This window comes from Canis aureus, chromosome 3 (assembly GCF_053574225.1).
Source record: "Canis aureus isolate CA01 chromosome 3, VMU_Caureus_v.1.0, whole genome shotgun sequence".
In the NCBI taxonomy this organism is placed as follows: domain Eukaryota; kingdom Metazoa; phylum Chordata; class Mammalia; order Carnivora; family Canidae; genus Canis; species Canis aureus.
In genome coordinates this window covers 32,027,106-32,047,245 of record NC_135613.1, presented here as the reverse complement: position 1 = coordinate 32,047,245, position 20,140 = coordinate 32,027,106, and the positions used below count along the sequence as shown (strand labels likewise).

The following is a 20,140-nucleotide window of genomic DNA, read 5'->3' as shown; positions in this document are numbered from 1 at the left end:
ATATGTAGCACAAGCTGGCAGAAGGCCCCAGAACTGGGTGTCTATGAAGCGAGGGTGAAGTAGAATCAGAAACAGAGATTTGCTAAAACATGCTTAAGAAGCAGCTGGAACTTCCATTTCTGGTTTTGGCAATGTGACCGTCCAGTGTGCCAGCCATCACACTAAAAATAGGCAGAAATTCAGAGTAAAACTGTATTTTAATTGCCTCAAGAACCTCAAAGAATTGACTAGAAAATCAAAAATCATCAGGTCAAAATCTAAGTAAAGGCAATAATATAAATAGTTAAAATGCCCAAGGTAAAACAACAACAACAACAACAAAAAGTGTTTTTTTTTAAATTGGTTGAAAAGACCAATAACAACCACCAAGAAATCTAACTGTCCACAATTGAAATCTGAAACACAAGCCTATGGAAGCACCGCATTTTAAAAGTCAGAAAAAGATGCTCTAGATAGAAACCGTAAATAGGAAGCTGGTGGAGTTTTATCTAGAAACACATGAGATACTCTGAGCAAAAAGCAGTAACAGCGATAAAGAACATCATGACCAGATGTTCGGCTCACCAGGAGGATGCAACAATTTTAAATGCACGTGCATCTACTAACTTAGTCACAAAGTAAACAGAGCAAAGATTGACAGAACAAGGGAAAAAGTCAAAATACAAACTCTACTGGGAAATTTTAACACACCTCTCCTAGGAACTGGTAACAAACCCAGATAAAATAAGTCATTAATGACATACATTTCGATGACATCATCAACACACTGAACCTGACAGAAGTATCTAAAACGTGACAACTACAGAATCTTAGGTGCTCCCTAGAAGCATACACAGAACATTTACAAATGCCATCACCAGGTCCAAAGCAGATCTCCATAAATTTCAAGGACTGAAATGGTACAAAGCTTCATACAGAGTAGGGAATATAGTCAATTATGTCGTGATGACTGTATACAGTGACAGATGGTGATGGGACTTATGGTAACGATTTCATAATGTCGATAAATATCAGATCACTGCAGTGTCCACCTGAAATGAACACAATACCATAAATCAGTTATTCCTCAACAAAACAATCATAAAAAGCTTGTTCTCTGACCAAGTCATCAGCCCAAATCAGTAACAAATAGAGAACTACTTTTAGAAACTAAGAAACATACTTTCTTTAAAAAAAATAAAAAAGATTTTTATTTATTATTTGAGAGAAAGTGAGAACACAAGTAGGGGGATGGGCAGAAGGTAGAGAGGGACATGGGACTTGATCCTAGGACCCCAGGATCATGACCTGAGCCAAAGGCAGATGCTTCACCAACTGAGCCACCTGGGCATCCCAGATTTATTTATTTGAGAGAGAAAAGAGAGAGAGAGAGAGCACCCCTTGTGCAGGGGGAGGGGGTGGGGGCGGGGGAATCTCAAGGAGTGTCCCTGCAGAGCGGAGCGAAGAGCCTTGCCCTACCTCTGTCTCAAGACCTGGAGATCATGACCTGAGCTGAAATTAAGAGTCCGAGGCTTATCGGAGTGAGCCAACCCGGTGCCTCTAAGAAACATCCTTCTAAAGAACTCCTGGGCTGAAGAAAACATCATCCCAGATAAGATACAATATTTCAACTGAGTATAATGATAGTGCCTGTTGCCCTGCCGGGCATCTGGAGCCCAGTGGATTGGTGACCCTAACCGCCGCGCCTGTTGGGAAAAGGCTAAAAGCTCATGCGCTAAATACGTAGTACAAGCAGTTTCATAAAGAACTGCAAGATAAACCCAAAGGAAGTAGAAGGAAGAAAACTAAAAAGATAGGAAATTCCAGCAACAAAAACAAATGTGAGAGAGAGGGTCTGAAAACCAGAAGTTTTGTATTTTTTTTTAAAGATTTTAGGGCAGCCCGGGTAGCTCAGCAGTTTAGCGCCACCTTGGCCCAGGTCCTGATCATGGAGACCCTGGATCGAGTCCTGCATCGGGCTCCCTGCATGGAGCCTGCTTCTCCCTCTGCCTGTGTCTCTACCTCTCTCTCTCTCTCTCTGTGTGTCTCTCATGAACAAATAAATAAAATATATAAAAATAAATAAATAAAATATTTTATTTATTTTTTCAAGGCAGAGACATAGGCAGAGGGAGAATCAGGGTCCCTGAGGGGAGCCCAATGCAGGACTCAATCCTGGGACCCTGAGATCATGACCTGAGCCAAAGGCAGACGCCCAAATTGAGCCACCCAGGTGACCCTCCACTTGCACTTTTTAAAAAGACTTGGCAATCTTACACCAACATGGACTTCTCTAACGTGGGAAAGGCTGGATGTCTCCAAACACACGCAGGAAACACCATCCGTCCTCTTAACCTGCAGGGCCAGGGGCTCCCAGCCAGAACCCACAGGAACAAAAGGCACTCCCAACTGGAAACACTTTCAGACTACACGCCTATGAATGTACAGAATCTAAGTGGGCACACTGATATCCATTATCAAAGTCATTGAGACAGTTTAGTAATGTCACTAGATATAAATTCAATCATAAAAACCAAATACATTCCCATTTATCAGAACATATGGGAAAATGAGATTTGGAAAAGATGCCATTTCCTTATAGTTACATCAATAAATATGAAGTACCTAAGAACCAATATGACGAAAGTGCAGAACCTCTACAGAGAAAATGCTGGAGACTCCCTGGGGGACATTCAAGGCCTAAATAATAAATAGAACAAATGATCCAGAAACTTCCAACATACGGATGTCATGGTGGAAAAGAGGGAAGGGGAGACCATTTTAAGTTAAAAGGGTCTTAAGAGACAAGTCAACCACCTGCAGTACGGTGGGTCTTGTTTGGATCCTGATTCAAGAAAGCAGCTGTTGAAGACATTTTTGAGATGATGTGGGAAAGTAAACACAGATTAGTATTAGATTTCATTAAGAAATTCATGTTAATTTTTTTGGGGTGGATGATGACTTCGTAGTTATGCTGGAAGTGAGTCTACCTGTTAGAGCTATAGTGACAGGTAAAAACATTACATCTGGGGTTTTCATTAAACTACATCAACCATAACCTGCCAGTGAGGAGCAGGGATGGGCCCGGAGCCACATAGCTGGCAAGCTCGGAAAGTGATGGTACCACCTTCTCTACTTTCTGAGTTTGTAATTTTCCACAGTAAAAGTGCAACGAAAGAATAAAGCCAGTATAAATACAAAAATGCTCAAGTACTGGAGACTCAGTGTTGTCGAGGTGCCAGTTGTCTCCAAATGGCTCTGCAGATTCACAGACCCGCACCCAAATCTAACAGGCGTGCGTGTGCCAGAGCACGTGTGCAAGATCGACACCTCAGGCATGGCCTTCGTGCCGTGACTGGTTCCATGTGGGTTAGAGACACACATGCACAAGTTACTGCAAACCCAGTGACTTAACAGACTTACTACCTTATTATTGTGATGGTCATATTCTGAAATGAGTCTCACTGAGTTAAAATCAAGGTGTGGGCAGGGCTGCATTCCTTTCTGGAGGCTCTTGGGAATATTCCAGTTTCCCGAGGTCACCCACACTCACTCCATGGCTCAAGGCTCTGTTCTACCATATTCAAAGTCAGCAGTGTGATGTAGGCCCTTTCTCCTGGGGCTCCCTCAATAGCTCTCCTGCCTCCCTGTTCACTTCTGAGGACCCTGTGGCTGTACTGGGCACACCTGAATGATCCAGGATAATGTCCCTATCTCTAAAACCCTGGTCAACAACCTTAATTCCCCTGCCACATCTCTAACATATCCCCAAATTCAAAGGATTAGGTCATGGACATCTCTGGGGGATGTTATTTGGCCTCCTATACTCTCTGCCTCAGCGATTCCACCCCTGGGTGTGCACCCTACAGACACTCTTACATATTGCATTAGTTTTGTGGGGTGGTCATTGCAAAGTGCAAAACACAGGGTGTCTCAGCAACAGAAATGTATACTCTCATACTTCCAGAGGCCAGGAATCTGAAATAAATGTGCTGGCAGGACGATGTTCCCTCTGATGTGCTAGGAGAGCATCTGTTCCACGCATCTCCCTTAGGTTCTAATAGATCCCTGGCTTGTGGCAGGCTAACTCCAGCATTCACCTGACGTTCTCTCTGTGGGACATCTACATTCAAATACCTCATTTTTATAAGGATACCCGTCATATTCAGGACTCCAGTATGACCTCATCTTAACTAATAACATTTCCCAGGACCCTATTTCCAAATGAGGTCACATTCTGAAATACTAGGGCTTAGGGCTTCCACCTATGATGTTTTCCCCCTGAAGGAACACAATTCAACTTATAACACACTCAACACCAGGAGACATAAGAGGACCTCCCAGAGCTGCAGTGCTGGTAACAGCAGGAAGTCCGAAGACCAATAGCCAAGCAACACCAATAGCAGGATTCCTCCCGTATAGTGCTCTAGGGAAACGAAGAATTGTCCACAGCTGTGTCATACTGTGGGCGCACCTCTTCAGCACAGCTGACAGGGAAGGTGCAAAAGCAAATATACTGCCTTTCCTCTTTCCTCCACTTTCAGAGGAGGTACCCCAGATGGGGTGGGCCAAGCAGGATCCACAGTGGCCCAGACTGGGATGCCAGTGTGGGGGAGTCGCAGCCCAGAGCAGGATGTCAGGGCCTGAGTAGGAGGAAGACCACCCTGGAGGGCACTGAAGCCCAAACAGGGTGGGGGAGCTGTCCCCTGTGAGACACTCGGCACACGCATGGGAGGGATGACATGGCCAGAGTTTCAAAACGTCTCCCTGTGTAAATTACCAAGGTACAAAGTAACACCATTTTAATTGAGTGATCAGGGTAAATTTCATCGGTAATGTGACAAATGTGTCACTGTGAGCCACCGGACTGGGTAGAATAAGCAGAAAGTTGTGCATAAATTCTATGACTTTCCTGCCAAGGATGCATAATGCAAATCTAATCTTGAGGAAACATGAGACAAGCCCACAGGAAGAACTTTCTACAAGCCCGCCCACAGCCAAGTCATGAAAGCCAGGGAAAAGTGGGGACTGCAGTGGACTGGGAACTAACAAACACGACAACAACAGAGTGCAAAGTGCCGTCCCACACTGGGTCCTTTTGCTTTTGTGACTTTATGGGATCGATGGTCAAAACACTTCCCTGGGGCTGAGGACCCGTGGTGCTGACACCTGTGACTGTCCTGACTTTGATTATCACGCTGGGGTCACCTGGGAGAACGTTCTTGCACATAGGAGACACCCTCTACAGTGTGGTGTGGTCAGAAAGCATCATGGAAGCGACTTAAGCTCAAATGCTTCAGGAAAAGATTTTTGGTACTGAACTTGCAATTTTCTGTAAACGTGGGGTTGTTTCAAAAATTAAAAAAAGAACATATACAATATTATTCCATTTATATGAAGTTTAAAAACCGGCGAAACTTAATTATGTTGCTTAGGAAAGCGTACATAGGTGGTACACCTATGGAAAATCAAGCAAATTAGAACCACAAAAGCCAGTCCCCATGTCTTGGGGGTGAGTGAGGTCAGCAGGCGGCAGCAGAGGGGTGGCTTGACTTTTGCGGTGCTCACACGGTTTTATTTCTTGACCTGAGCAGTTGTTACTGATGTTCACTTTATTTTTTATTTTTTTTTAATTTTTATTTATTTATGATAGTCACACACAGAGAGAGAGAGAGAGAGAGAGAGAGAGAGGCAGAGACATAGGCAGAGGGAGAAGCAGGCTCCATGCACCTGGAGCCTGACGTGGGACTCGATCCATGGTCTCCAGGATCGCGCCCTGGGCCAAAGGCAGGCGCTAAACCGCTGCGCCACCCAGGGATCCCTGATGTTCACTTTAAAAGCAATTTGTGCGCTGTGTGCGTGGATGTGCGCGCGTCTACCTGCAGAAGGTACCTGTGAAGGAACCCTTGGCGCCTTGGGGGACCAGCGCAGTCTGCTCGGACCTGGCGCAGAGCAGATGTTCAGCAAAGGCGCCTAGACAGCAGCTGGTGGGAAACAGCACCGGCCTCTCCGCTGCCCAAACCCGGTTATCCTTTCAAACACCCAATGGGGGCGCCTGTGTGGCTCAGTTGGTGAAGCGGCGGGCTCTTGATCTCCGCTACGGTCTCAATGTCAGGGTCCTGAGTTCAAGCCCCGCTGGGCGCGGAGCCTACTTAGAAAACTCCAGGGGGGTAAGGACTCGAGAAGGACACCGGGAGGACCGAGGAAGCACTCCGGGAGCCCGGAGAGGATCGCAGGACCACTCCGGGAGCTCGGGGAGGACCTCGGGAGCACTCTAGGAGCTCAGGGCGCCAGAGGGAGCACTCCGGGAGCTCGGGGAGGAGGACCCCTTCCTCCCAGGGGCCCACCAGCCAGGCTCCCCCCAGCTCTGCTCAGTGCCCGGCACGGAAGATCCGCGACCGCACCCTACAGCCCCGCAAAGCCCGGCGCACGACCCCGGGGGGCGGCCGCGTCAGGGCAGAGCCCCAAGACCCCGGGGGCGAGACCCACCGCAGCAAGTGCTCGCCTGTCAGAACCTGGGCGGAGGGCGCCGACCCAGGCCGGGGGCTCCGGACCGACAGACCCACCTCTCCGCGGCCCGCCGAGGTTCGCTGCAGCTCCTCCGGGGGCTCCTCTGCAGCGCGGGCGGCTGCGGCGGCGGCGTTGGCGGCGGGCGACTCCATGGCAACGGGCCGCCCCAGGGGGCGGGGGAGCTCCGCGCCGCACGCACCCCTGCCCCGGCGGTGGTTCGGTCGGCGCGGCCCGGCGCAGGCGCAGTGCGGCCGGGCCCGGGCCGGAGAGGTCCCGCGTGGAGCGGGTGCCTCGGTGGACCCGACCGCGCGCGTGGCGGCCGCTCAGGGTGTGGCCCAAACAGGCTCCAGTTCGGATGGGCGGTCGGCCGCAAGAAGGCGGTGTGTCCCCTGAAATCCGGCTTCCCCGCTGCTGCCTGTGGGGCAGAGCGCTGGCACACGCGGCCCGCCGCGCGGGAGCGCCACTGAGCGCCCCCTCCTCCCCACCCCGGCCTGCCGTCGCCGTCACTCCGCTGCCCTGGCCCAATCCCTCGTTAGGCGACCCCCCTGGCGGCGGAGGGTGTGACGAAGGCCCTCCCACCAGCCCCGGGGCTGGGGGGGGCACACCCTGCCCTTGGGAGCGCCGCGCCTGCACCTGACTGGCAGGTGGCTCGCCCTGCGGGCCACGTGCTAGCTTCGCCCCGGGGCTCCTGGTGCCACAGCGGGGAGACGGTCCAGCAGAGCCACCAAGCCTCGCAAAAAGCGCAGCGAAGGTGGGAACCGTGCAGGTGAGCGGGTGGCGGAGCGCGCACCTCCGCCCTCATCGCCCGTCCCCAGCGTCCCGGCCCCCTCCCTGCTCGGGATGCTGGACTTGAGGGCACCATATCAGCCCACAATAGCTTCTCCAACAGAAATTATACTTCTTTTCCCTCACCCCACGCACGCAGCTAGGCTGCCTTCTTGACAGCTTTGCCTCTCTGGGCCTTTCCATAATCATCAGTGCCCTTTCCACGACAGAAGGGAAGATAGCGGAGGACTGGACACAGCCCAGTGTCCCGCAGGAGGAGCCGCACAGCGGAGCAGCTGTCACAGGTGCAAGGACGGTTCCTATGTTCTGCTGCCGGCTGATCTTCAAAGCTTATGGTTGAGAAAAAAAAAATGTTGTAGGACAGTGTGTGTAGAATTTTACTAAGAAGGGGCAGAGGCAGTTAAGAACATACATGCCTATTTTCCTACCTTAAAAAGTAACATAAAAGTAGTTACCAGCGCGGATCAGGAGGATGACTTGTAGGTAGAAACTAGACTTCTCTAAATGTGCTTGTCCCTTTGGCTATGGATTTGTGTAATTACAACGAAAAAATAAATCAATTCCTACAAATGGAAAACAAAATGAAACAAATGAACCTAATGCATGTCAAGTTGGTAGCTTAACATTACAGAAAAGAATTCAAGTGACTTTAAAACCTAACAATTTGATTGTTCTTAACTAGTAAGGGCAAAAGGAGCAGCAAAGAAATCTCAGGTTGTTTGCAGTAGTCCTGGTCTTCCTAAAAATATTGTTATTGCTGTTCTGGAATTGCATAAGTGAGATATAGTAAATAATTAGTATGGTAATAATAGGAACCAACATTTTCAGCTCGAGAGAAGAGATAGAACTGTAAAATAAGTTAAAAACTTTTTAAAAAATATTTTATTTATTTATTCATGAGAGACACAGAGAGAACGAGAGGCAGAGACACAGGCAGAGGGAGAAGCAGGCACCATGCAGGGAGCCCAACATGAGACTCGATCCAAGGTCCCCAGGATCACACCTTGAGCCAAAGACGGCGCTAAACCTCTGAGCCACCTGGGCTAAGTTAAAGATCTTTAATCTTGGGTTTAAATGTAAAGTATTAGCATGAATTAAAAAAATGTATTTCTGGGGCACCTGGGTGGCTCAGTCACTAAAGGCTTGGACTCTTGATTTCAGCTCAGGTCATGATCTCAGGGTTGTGAGATTGAGCCCTGGTCCAGCTCTGTGCTGAGCATGGAGCCTGCTTAGGATTGTGTATCTTCATCTCCCTCTGCCCCTCTGTCCCTGCTTGCTCTCTCTAAAATAAGTAAATAAATAAATAATAAAAAATTTATTTTTTACCTCTGTCTACTGAAAAGGTCTAGAACTGTCCGACATGGTAGACAGTGAACACATGTGGCTCTTTAAATTTAAAATTAATTAAAATTAAATACTTGAACAGATATTTGTACATTAATATTCACAGCAGCATTATTCATAATAGCCAAAAGGTGGAAACTACCCAAATGTCCATCAATGGAAGAATGAATAAACAAAATGTGATAATAAACATACAATACATACAATAGAATATTATCCAGCCTTAGAAAGGAATGTTGACACATACTGCAGTGTGTGTGAACTTGAAAACGTTGTGTCAAGTGAAAGAAGCCAGACACAAAAGAACAAATATTGTTTGATTTGACTTGTGTGAGGTACATAGTGTAATCAAATTAATTTTTTTATTTTTATTTTTAAAATTTTTTTGTGTAATCAAATTAATAGAGACAGATAGTGGAATGGTGGCTGCTAGGAGCTTGGGTGGGTGTAAAATGAGGAGTTAGTGTTTAATGGGGCAGAGTTTCAGTTTGGGAAAATGGAATGATTTTGGAGATGGGTGGTGGTGATGGTTGCGAACAATTTGAATGTATGAATCGTTGCTGAACTAATGGTTGAAATGAGAGGCACCTGGGTGGTTTAGTCAGCTAAGCATCTGCCTTCAGCTCAGGTCATGATCCCAGGGTCCTGCAATTGAGTCCTACATCGGGCTCCCTGCTCTATGGGGAGTCTACTTCTCCCTCTGCCCCTCCTCCCAGCTTGTGCTCTCACCTTTTTTCTCTCAAATAAACAATTCAACCTTTTAAAAAATGATTAAAGTGATAAAATTTATGACATGTATATTTTACCACAATAAAAATATTACAATTAAATAAAAGTTAAAATTCCATTCTTTGGAGAATCTGGCTGGCTCTGGCAGTGGAGCAGGCAACTCTTGATCTTAGGGTTGTGAGTTCAAGCCTCACATTGGGCATGGAGCCTACTTTAAATAAGTAAAAATAATTAAAAAAATAAATAAAATAAAATTCCATTCCTTGGTTGCAGTAGCCACATTTCAAGTGTTCAGTAGCCCTGTATGGCTAGTAGCTGCCATATTAGACAGCATAGATATAAAAAGTGCTTCTCTTGGGTTGCATTGGTCTAAAAACAATCACTAATTCAGTAGCAGTGAGCACTTTTAGCAACCAGCTTGTTTTCCTGCATGCCATTCCCACTCAAAGAAACCACAGCTTCTTAGAAAAATGATTTCAGATCTAAGGCAGAAAACACATAAGATGATCCTGGAGCTTCTTATCAACAGGAAGCCAGGAAATTATCAATAAGTCTAGCTCTGTGTCAGAGGGCTTGCTAGCCAATGTGGAGGTGCTCCCATTGGCCAAGGTAAGGACAATTTGAGTATCAAAAAGAAAAATAAATACAGTGGATTGGAGCACAGCAAATATGTTAACATCCATGAGTTCATTTAAAAAATAAAATCCTTGTCGATCACCTGAAGGATGCTGAGATACTGAGTCACACTATTCTGTAGCAGCCATGGACGAGCTTCATCCTGATCTCCTTTCAAGAAAGGATTTGCATGTAGCTGTGAGAAGTGCAGCTAGCTGCCAACCTTCAGTGCAGGGCCTTGAGCTGGGTTCACTTTCTTTCTGGGTAGTTCCTGGTCAATGATCCAGCATGGGAGGGGCTCTAGGTGGACCATATCCACCAACCTAGGACTCCTCTAGGACAGTCTTCACTCCAGAGTTCCTCCATCCCCTTCCCTTGGGTTGGCCAAAACTTTTTCAGATTTGCATTAAAGTTAGGTTATTCCTGCCCATTTCTGCTTCTTCCCACTTCCCATCGCAGGCTTCAGATCACTGCTGTAGTCTGCGGGCTTCCTCAGCCCAATTTCACTGCCCACCCTCATCCTCCCATCTTTTATAGGCATGAGCCCCCAGTAAATCTCTTGCACTCTTCCATCTTATAGCCTGTTTGCTGGAGAATACAAATTAACAGTTGGTAGCAGGAATGGTCTGAGGAAGTACATGGCAAGATGGGGATTTGTAACTAGATCACTCACTGCCCAGTTGGGTAGTATGTGGATGCCTTGTACAGGGTGGCAGCCTATTGATACAATTTTCACCAATAATAAATTGGGAGAACAGTTGTTGGTACAGTGACTGAGAAGGATGTGTGTTTGGCAGGGTGAAGGAGATATGTACAAGAACAGTAAATCTCAGGGTCATGAGATTGAGTCCTGTGTTGGGCTTTGTGCTCAGTCTTGAGATTCTTTCTCCCTCTCCTTCTGCCCCTCCAGTTCATGCTCTCTTCTCTCTCTCTCTCTCTCTCTCAAATCAATCAATCAATGTTAAACAAAAAGAATACTACAATGATCTGGCTGCTACCAATTTACACAAACATCCCTCAGAGGGATATCAGAAGTTGGAGACAGTTAACACATAATGAAACTAAGTGTGTTGGTACCAAAAGCAAAGGCAACAAAAGCAAAAATAAACAAGTGGGACAAAATCAAACTAAACAGCTTGTGCCCAGCAAAGGAAACCATCCACAAAATGAAAAGGCAACCTACTGAATGGGAGAAAATGTTTGCCAATAGTGTATCTGGAAAGGGATTAATATCAAAAATATATAAAAACTCATACAACTCAATGGTAAAGAATTTAAACAGTCCAATTAAGCAATAGGCAGAATATCTACATACACATTTCTTCTAGGAAGACAAAGACATCCAGTGGCCAATGGGTACATTAAAAGATGCTTAACATCATTCATTATCAAGGAAATGGAAATCAAAACCACAATGAGATATCACCTTACACCTGTTAGAATGGCTAATATCAAGAAGACAAGAAATAACAAGAGTTGACAAGGATACAGAGAAAAGAGAATCCTTTTGTATATTTGGTGGACATGTACATTGATGTAGGCACTCTGGAAAACAGTATGGAGGTTCCTCAAAAAATTAAAAGTATAACGACCTTGAATCTCATTCAAGGTAGCTTTGCAATGCCAAGGTCAGGGTTCTGGCTGGGAAGACCTTGAAACATGCCATGGGTGGATATGCCCCAATGTCTTGGCTCCCTGGACTTTTCTGAACCGTCAGAGACTGCAAAGGTTGGTCACCCCTAGCCCCTAAGGGAAACACTGAGACTCCTCTCTTATGGGAAGATACTGTAGAGGTTTCAAAAACAAGGCAACAAGGTCCCTCTCCCACCCCTCCTGCTTGCCAGACTGGCGACCAGGGATAAGTTTAGCATTGCCTCATTAAATACATGTTGGGCCTGATAAGAAAGAAAGGTGTGTGCAAATTAACAACAGAAAACCTCATGAAAATGTAGTTGGAGAGCTTTGGGGAGGGGAGGCTCTCAGACCCTATCACTCCTTGTCAACTGCTGACCCAACAAGAAGAGAGGGACCTTGCAGGTGAGTGTTACTTCACTACCCCAGTAAGAGAAAGGAAGGTTTTCTTCTCTTTTGCTCAGCAACAGCTCAGCCTAAGAGAGACCATCACAACCCAGCAAATGAGGCTCAGCCCCAGCTGCAGCCCGGCCAATAAGAAGACACTACACCTCAAACTTCTAGCCTGCTCCAATGGACTTTTTGCTTATAACCACCTTTCCACTATAAAAGAGCCTTCCTTTGCTTTGTTCTCTGGAGTCAGTGCTGGTTTGGATGTGGGTTGCTTGTGTAGGTTGCAGTTCTTTTATTCCCAAATAAACCTGTCTTTTGCTGGTAAAATAGCTGGAAGTTTTATTTTATTTTTTTTGGAAGTTTTATTTTTAAGGCTAACAGGGGCTATATGCCAAGGGAGCTGTAAGAATTAGGAGCATGTATGAACCACGGAATGGATTTTGTGGGTGCATGATCAAGGGCCAAACATGAGGCCATAAGAGGGAGAGTTTGTCCACGTGGGGCATTCTCTCAGGATATGGATCTAATACCCTGGCAAGGACCCAGAGGATGTGCAATTTGCTGCCAAAGTGCCTGAAAATCTTCCAGCTTGATGAAAATGATAAGCCCACAGATTCAAGAAGCTCAACAAACCTCAAGCAGAATAAATATAGGAAAATCACAGCAAGGCACATAATAAAATTGACGAAAATGAGAAATAAAGAAAAACTCTTTAAAACACTCAGAGAAAAGACACATTTCATATAGAGCAACAAAGAAATGTCAGTAATCTTTCTGAGAGAAGTCATTCAACCCAATGGAATGAACAACTTAAAAACACTGAAAGAAAAAAAAGAAAAACACAAAAACCATTGATGATCTAAACTTCTATAGTCAGAGAAAACAACTTTAGAAAATGAGGGCAATTTTATGGTATGCTAATTATATCTCAATAAAGTTGTCATTTAAAAAAATTCTAAATAAAGGCAAGCTTCTGTTTTGACTGAGATGGAGTAACAGCAGATTTACCTTCCTGAACAAAATGTAGTTATACAAAATGACACCAACGGCCAGGGAACTAGCGGCAGAGATCTCTGAGAGTTGGGAACAGATCAGATGAGCCCTAGGAGGATCTCAGCTTGTTCCCTGGAGAATGCTCCCAGGCCCTTTCTCAGGGGAAGGAGGGCCCAAGGGTGCCATGAGCCATAAAAGAAAATTGACAAAATGGATTTCATCAAGATTGAAAACTTTGGCTCTTGAAAAGTTATTGTTAAGAGAAGTGAATAGATAAGCTCCAGGCTGGGAGAAAGCATTTGCAGACCATACATCCAATGAGGACTTCTACCTACAATATACAAAGAACTCTTACAACTCAATAAGGTCAACAATCTCATTTTAAAATATTGACAAAAGGGGCACCTGGAGGGCTCAGTAGGTTGAGTGTCTGACTCATGGTTTTGGCTCAGGTCATGATCTTGAAGTCATGAGATCAAGCCGGGAGTCAGGCTCCACATTTGGCAGGGAGTCTGGTTGAGATTCTTCTCCTTTGCCCCTCCCCCTGGTCTCTCTCTCTCTCAAATAAATAAGTAAATTTTTTTTAGAAAATATTGTCAAAAGATTTGAACAAACCCAAAAAGAGGTGCTCAGTGTCATAAGTCATTAAGAAAATGCATATTAAATCCACAATGAGATGTCTATGCATAGTTACAAAAATGACCAAAATTAAAGACTTTGTAAGCAAGTGTTGATAAGGATGCAGAGCAACTTAAAATCTCATCTGTTTCTCCTAGGAATACAAAATGGTACAGCCACACTGGAATACAGATTGGTAGTTTCCTATAAACATACATTCCTTTTAAAATCCCGTGATCCTACCACTAGGTTTTTATTCAAAGAAAATGAGAACATGTGTCCACATAAAGACTTGCACTTGAGCGTTCAAAGCAGCTTTACTCCTAATAGACAATAACTGGGTACAGCCCAAATATCCATCAGCAGGTGGGTTTGGGCAAGTGGGGTATATTCATACAATAGAGTGCTACCCAGCAATAAAAAAAAAAAACAAAACCTTCCTTTCTGTGCCACAATGTGAATGAATCTCAAACATATTATACTAAGTGAAAGTAGTCTGACACAAAGATTACTGTATCGATCATTTATCACTGTGTGACAAATGGCCACGAGACGTAGTGGATTAAAGTAACACACTTATCTCACAGCTTCTGTGGGTCAGGGTCAGGTCCTCACTCTGCCTCTCACAAAGCTGTAGCCAAGATGTCAGCCAGCACCTTGAGGTCCATGGGGGTAGGGTTGAACTTTCCACCTCATTCTGGCTGTGGTGGGTGTCAGCTCCTTGTCCATTGGACAAAGGGCCAGTCCCCAATTCCTTGCCCAGTGAACCTCTCGATACATCAGCTCTCAGCATGGCAGCTGGCTTTGTCAAAGTGAGCTCATAGAGTACCAGCAAGACCTAAGTCACCGTCTTCCACATGCTGACCCTGGATGTGATGTCTTGTCACAAGTCACTGGGTCCAGGGCAGCCCAGGTGGCTCAGTGGTTTAGCTCTGCCTTCAGCCCAGGGCATGATCCTGGAAACCCAGGATACAGTCTCATGTCAGGCTCCCTGCATGGAGCCTGCTTCTCCCTCTGTGTCTCTGCCTCTCTCTCTCTCTCTCTCTCTGTGTGTGTGTGTGTGTGTGTCTCTCACGAATAAATAAATAAAATCTTTAAAAAAAAAAAACCACACAAGTCACTGGGTCCAGATAGCATGCCAGGGAATGCCCAATACCAAGTGGCAAGGGCCACTGGGAGCCATCCTTGAAGGCTGCCTACACCAACTTCATGCTGTGGGATTCCACTTATGTTATACTTTAGAAAAGCAAAACTGAAGTGATAGAAAGCAGATGCTCTCGGTTACTCAGGACCAGACCTGGGGGAGGAGATTGTAAGGTGGAGCAAATGCATAATGATGGCTGTGGCTATACCATTTTACAAATACCTCAAAACCCATTAAATTGTATACTTAAAAGTGGTAAACTTTATTATATATGAATTATATGTCAACAAAGCTGATATAAAGTGAAATAAAACAAAATAAAACCTAGATCCAGGCCACAACCTAAAAGGCCATGCATGACCTGACCTGGACCCTGCCTGACTTACTCTGCTCCCCCCCTCACTCCCTACATCATGGCCCACACTGGCCTGGCTTTGCCTCTTTTTGAACTTGCTGGTTCATTCCAGCCTCAGGACCTTTGCACTTTCTTTCCTTTAAAAAACATTTTTTTGGGGGGGATCCCTGGGTGGCTCAGTGGTTTAGCACCTGCCTTTGGCCCAGGGTGTGATCCTGGGGTCCTGGGATCGAGTCCCATGTCCGGTTCCCTGCATGGAGTCTGCTTCTCCCTCTCTCTCTCTCTCTCTCTCTCTCTCTCTCTGTCTCTCATGAATAAATAAATAAAATCTTTAAAAAAATAAAATAAAAATAAAACACTTTTTTTTTTACTTTTTTAAAATTAATTAATTAATTTATTTATGATAGTCACACAGAGAGAGAGAGAGAGAGAGAGAGAGAGAGGCAGACATAGGCAGAGGGAGAAGCAGGCTCCATGCACCGGGAGCCCGACGTGGGACTCGATCCTGGGTCTCCAGGATCGCGCCCTGGGCCAAAGGCAGGCGCTAAACTGCTGCACCACCCAGGGATCCCTTTTTTTAACTTTTAAAGTCATCCCCAGGGGGATGTCTGGGTGGCTCAGTGGTTGAGCATCTGCCTTTGGCTCAGGTTGTGATCCCGGGGTCCTGGGATCAAGTCCCATATCAGGCTCCCCATGGGGAGTCTGCTTCTCCCTCTGCCTAATATCTCTGCCTCTCTCTGTGTGTCTCTCATGAACAAATAAATAAAAATCTTGAAAAAAAGAAGTCATCTCTACATGCAATGTCTGCTCAAACTCACAGCCCTGAGATGAAGAGTTGGTTGCTCTTCTGACTGAGCCAGCCAGGTGCCCCAGGACCTCGGGACTTTCTGTTCTCTCTCTGAAACACTTGCCTGGCTCTTGATGTGGCTGGCTTTTTCTCCAGGAGGGAGAGGATGTAATTCGAGTTTCAGCTCAAATGTTACCTCGTAGTAAGGTATTTCCTGACTACCTTGTCTAGGTGCCCCCCCCCCCATCCAGCACAATTACTCTATTATTTTTATCTTGCTTACATTCCTTCACAGCCTGTGTTTCATCTGAAATGTTGCTTCATTTACTCACTGATTGTCCATCTTCCCTCTTCTAGAAGGTGAGCTCAGAGGGGATAGGGGCCTTTCATATCTTATTCACACTCCGTGTGTAGACCAAAATACTTGGCATGCAGTAGGATGAATGATCCACTAATATTTGTTAAATGAATTTTGATCTGTGTGGGGGCTTTTCTTGAGAAAGTTTAATGAAGGTAGTCAAATGTCAAGTATGAAAAAGGTTACTGTTTTTATTTGGCCAACATCCTGCTCAAAGAATCATCATTGAGGACCAGAGAGAGGCTCCCTGTGGCAGATGCAGCCCTCACTCTATCCAAAGTAGAATGTTTTCCTTACCTAACTGACAGCCTTTTTGTCAGGAATGTTAATTTGTGTTTACTGTGTCTTCTTTCACATGAAAGAATTCAAATCACTACTTAAAAAAATAAAATAGGAGAATAGAATTCTGTCTTTTCCACATTCAACATAACCAATTGTACTGGAATGTCTATTTGACTCGTGTAGAAACAACCCGAGTGGCCAAGTGTGACTGTTTGTAGGTTCTCAGGGCCTCGACTGCGACTGTGGAGAACAGCATGGCAGCTGGGCCCTACTTCTGCGAGCCTGGCCTCTGTTTAAATAGACAGACAACCTCAGGCCGCTCTAAGTAGTTTGCATTTGATCCTCTCTGCCAAGTTCCCTCTGCTTCTCAAATGAATGGATTTCATCTGAAAATCAAAGCATTAATAATTACAGCCTAAGCTCAAGAAAATTCTGTGTCACTGCCATTTCTCTACCCAGGAAAATAATAAAGCAACCTCACAAATATATCAGGCTAAGGATTTTAAATTTAGCTAGTGCCGCTTCTCCTCCTGGATCCCTATGACTCACCTCTACCTCCTGGGGCCCATCCTGCTGCTGGGATGGATGCGGGCCAGCTCTCCGCCCAAGCCTCAGACTTGGTGCCATCCCTTCCCATTTGCTGGGAGCACCCGGCAAAGAGATTACCCAAAAGGTAAATAATACAAAAAAGGCTGCAGGCTGATGATTTCAAGAATCTAACAGACCAGGAGGCCACACTTTTATAGTTTTCCCAGATGCAGCTGAGGGCTGCTGTGCGCGGTCCCAGGGAAGTGTTGCTGGTGACCCCCAGGGACTGACTCATGATGTAGAGTTTCCATACCTTCCAGGGCCAAATGCATGATTGTCCTGCTCAGTGCCATATGGGGAGAGCATAACGCCTCCCTGCACTAAATAGCAGAAAGAGACAGCCATCACTGCCCGGCGCCTGAAACCACAGGGCTCTGCATGGGTTCTGCCTGATGAAGAAGCCACCATGTCAAGTAGGCCAAAGGGAGGCCATGGACGAGATGAGTAGATGTATGGGGATCCAAGGCCTTAGGTTTGAAATTTGAGTTTCTTTTTCATCCTCCCCATGGTCTGGTATCAGGCCTCCCGTTCTGTGGTCTTAGTGGTACCAAGAAGGGAGTTAGGGTTGTCCAGGCCTCTGGGCAGAGAGCACAGACCTCATCTGAAATGGAGAACCTTCCACTGCTGAGAACCCCCTTCTTCGGGATCTTGAAAGTTTCATGAAAGTCCTGCTTTGGCTGGGTTTTCCCTCCACACCTTGAAAAGTAACAGGCATGGAATTAACATGGGGAATAGCCTACAGTGTTTTCCAGAGTAGGGTGGTGGCCTACTCTAGACCTCTGAGTGGGGAAGCATTTCCTGAATCCTCAAAGGGAGGTGATGAGGGAGCCGGTTCTGTTTCACAGGTGTGGATGCTCTCAGATTCTGGGGCTGGCCTCAGCCTGGCTGGTGGCCGGCCACCCGGAACCCAGGACCTGGTTTCCTGACCTTTGCCGAGGCCACCTGGAACTGGATCTGTCTGTTCTGGGGCAGCTGGGGCTGGTCTGAATGGGGCCAACATGAAAAGGGGGACACCACCTGGTTAGGTCTAGAAGTGGCCACAGACTAATTCTTGAAAAACTCGAAGAAGGAATAATGAAAAACCCCATTCTCCAGATCCAGACCAACCAAATAGGCATATTTTGGACTTGAAATGGAGCTTGCAGATTCTGGGGAGGAAAGCAAGCACTTTGACAGAAGGTTATGGAACATTCTGGTTCTCCCAGACAGAGCTATTCTGCAGAAACCTGCACAAGGCGCGAGGGTCCTAGGTTGGATATGTGTGCCTGTGACTTCTTTCCCTCTGTCTCTTCCTATTTTTTTTTATTTTAATTAATTATTTATTTATTTATGATAGTCACACACACACACACAGAGAGAGAGAGGCAGAGACACAGGCAGAGAGAGAAGCAGTCTCCATGCACCGGGAGCCTGACGTGGGATTCAATTCCGTGTTTCCAGGATCGCACCCTGGGCCAAAGGCAGGCGCCAAACCGCTGTACCACCCAGGGATCCCCCTCTTCCTGGTTTTTGCAACATGCTTGCCTCCAGGGCTTCAGGAAGAAGAGGCGAGTGGATGCCACCAAATAATGGAAGCTGTGGCTTAAATACCTGCACAGTATCCCTCTGCAGGGAAAGCTCAAGGTTAATTTTATGCCTCGGGTAATAGAGGCAAGTGAGGAAAACAGCAGGACCAGAGTCTTCTGGTTCACTCTGAACTGATTGAGGCAAGTGATTCAAGGTCAACACTCTTTCCCATAGGCTGCTAGCACCTGGATCTTCTCAAAGATTCACAGGAGAGCAAGAGTGAGCAGAGTATGGCTGCTTGGACCAGCACAGAGATCGCTGCTGTGGAATGAGTCAGAAGCTCCAGAGCAGCAAAGGGCCTGCTGACCATGCTCGTTTTGCTGGCTTTTGGAGACTCTGAGCCTGTGTATTTTCCTACATTTATTGAGCATCTATTATATGCTAGAGGCTTTGACGTGAGGCACACTGGAGGAACAGGCAGACAAGACCCCTATTCCAGTGGGAATAATAACAATACTGGTGGACACTTGCAGCTCTTACTCTGTGTCAGGCCTTGCTCTGGGCACTTTCTGAAGGATTAACTCCTTCCTCTCCCAGCAAACATGTACAGAAGGACTACACACAGGCAAGGGGTCCCAAGGCCCTGAGACTTGTCCAGAGCACAGGAGCACATACACGCAGGTGGGTACATGCTGAGATCAGTGCTTCCATACCCAAAGGGGGTTGGGAAGATCCTCCAAAGGATGCACTTGCACTGAGAAAGTTGGGAACCAGCCTCATCCTTGGATCTTGGGCATTCAAGATTGGGCTGGAAATTCCCAGCAACAAAGTGCTTTCTACCAGCACCTGCTCTGGCCAATGCCTACAGTCTTACAAGGAGGCTTAACCCACTCCAGGACATGTTTACCCATTTTTAGGTGTTTTCATGAGAATTCGCTTTCTATTGTCAGCTGATACCAAGTCCAGAAGTGGACTTGAATAAACAAGACCAAACAATGATAAAGTTTTTTGAGGGAAACTGCATAAAACTTTATGTTGAAAAGAATTAAAAAAGAAAACGCTCAAGGCCTTGAATTTCTCAGCTTTTTGTGGGGTGTTGAAGGGTGGATGTCACCCCTGTTACAGTGCAGCCATCTGCAGTGCCCTTCAAGGGGATGTGGACAGGTGTGACAGAGCCGGATCAGGCCAGACAGAAGTCCCTCTACCCGGGACCAGTGACCAGGCCCGAGGCCAGTGGAACAGCCTCATGGACCCCCTCCTCTTCTCTCCAGTCAGGCCATTCAGCTGGGCAGAGCTGCTCTGCCAGGTGATGGCTTAGGCTCTGGCTCTGCTCTGCGCGACTGCGAGGGGTTTGGAAGGAGCTGCCGGTAGCGGGTGAAGGCTACAGGAACGCCAGCCCCCTTGGCCGCGTCCCGCTCCTCACTTACCTGAACCAGGCCCCCGGGACCGTGGTCCCCCCGCGCGAACAGCCCGGGGACGAGGAGGTTCGCGGAGCCGGTTGGTCTGCAGGCGCCTGGCCGG

At 46.5% G+C, this 20,140-nt stretch overlaps 1 protein-coding gene and 1 long non-coding RNA gene across 6 annotated transcripts in view; one reads left to right on the top strand and one right to left on the bottom strand.

Annotated features, from left to right (window-relative positions):
• The window catches only part of CFAP74 (cilia and flagella associated protein 74), a 66,503-nt gene extending 59,537 nt beyond the window's left edge, over positions 1-6,966 (bottom strand). For 3 of the 5 annotated variants that reach the window (XM_077891587.1, XM_077891589.1, XM_077891590.1), the window contains exon 1: positions 6,546-6,676. The gene's annotated coding sequence lies outside the window, so the exon portion shown is untranslated. Of the gene's footprint in view, positions 1-6,468; positions 6,490-6,545 lie in introns of those variants that run through there. The other 2 variants (XM_077891585.1, XM_077891588.1) reach the window with 2 other exon arrangements.
• Positions 6,735-7,866, top strand: LOC144310529 (uncharacterized). The gene is made up of 2 exons (XR_013376241.1): positions 6,735-7,255; positions 7,485-7,866. It is a non-coding gene; the product is annotated as an uncharacterized LOC144310529 (long non-coding RNA).
• Positions 7,867-20,140: the final 12,274 nt, after the last annotated feature.